The following is an 890-nucleotide window of genomic DNA, read 5'->3' as shown; positions in this document are numbered from 1 at the left end:
GAAAGGGGGGCACATCGCACCACCTCAAAGACAGCTGGAAGGAAATGCTGTCCTTGTCGCCGATACTGAGCTGCAGCTTGCCATCGTGCGACGCGCCTCTTGACCCACCCAGCGGCGCGGGGTATCAACAACGGCGGCACGAAGCGGGGGGCGTGGTCCGGGGCACGAGGAGAGCCAAGGGGCGGAACTGAAGCGGGGGCATCGGAAGCTCCGAGAAAGCGAGATGAACTTTGCGTCGTGTAAAGTGACGTTGGGCGACGTCCTTCGGGCGCCGTTCGTCTCTGTGGCGCGGGGTGGCGAAATATGGAAGAGTCTTTTGGGAAGCGGATCGTCGGATGAACAAATGTAGAAGAAAAAGCAACAAGTCAAAAGTCAACGTGTTTATTATAGCATCATGGGTCCATGTTTTAGTACTGCTGCTATCTCTAACCAGGATGGCCGAGTGGTTAAGGCGTTGGACTTAAGATCCAATGGACATATGTCCGCGTGGGTTCGAACCCCACTCCTGGTATTAGGATTTTTGCGTTATTAACAGCACAATTAAATTGCTTTTGTAATAATTTTCTGTTCAGCTCATGAAAGATCTTTTTCCTGTTGAATTCAGCTTCATTTTGTTACGTCGTAGTATATTAACGTAATTACTGATGTAAAATTTAAATAGATGATATTTTCAAACATAATTGAAAATAGCTAAATAATCATGAGAGTGTTGATTAAAATACCTTAAATCTGAAATTGTAAGGAATTGTTAAAACAATAAAATTTCATTAAACACAAAAACACTTCTTATATACAATAGGAATATAACAAAAGTACAACTTAAATATCTATTTTATTGAAAAATGTTCAGGAATATTTAGTAAAGACAAAAAAAAGTCTGCAGATACTGG

General features: G+C 42.6%; 1 non-coding gene across 1 annotated transcript; it reads left to right on the top strand.

The window, feature by feature from the left end:
* Positions 1-428: 428 nt before the first annotated feature.
* trnal-uaa (transfer RNA leucine (anticodon UAA)) lies at positions 429-511 on the top strand. Its single transcript has one exon. It is a non-coding gene; the product is annotated as a tRNA-Leu (tRNA).
* Positions 512-890: the final 379 nt, after the last annotated feature.

The sequence above is a fragment of the Mobula birostris genome, chromosome 8 (genome assembly GCF_030028105.1).
Source record: "Mobula birostris isolate sMobBir1 chromosome 8, sMobBir1.hap1, whole genome shotgun sequence".
NCBI lineage: Eukaryota > Metazoa > Chordata > Chondrichthyes > Myliobatiformes > Myliobatidae > Mobula > Mobula birostris.
Note: the sequence above shows the minus strand (reverse complement) of the source record. Positions and strands in the feature narration are given on the sequence as shown.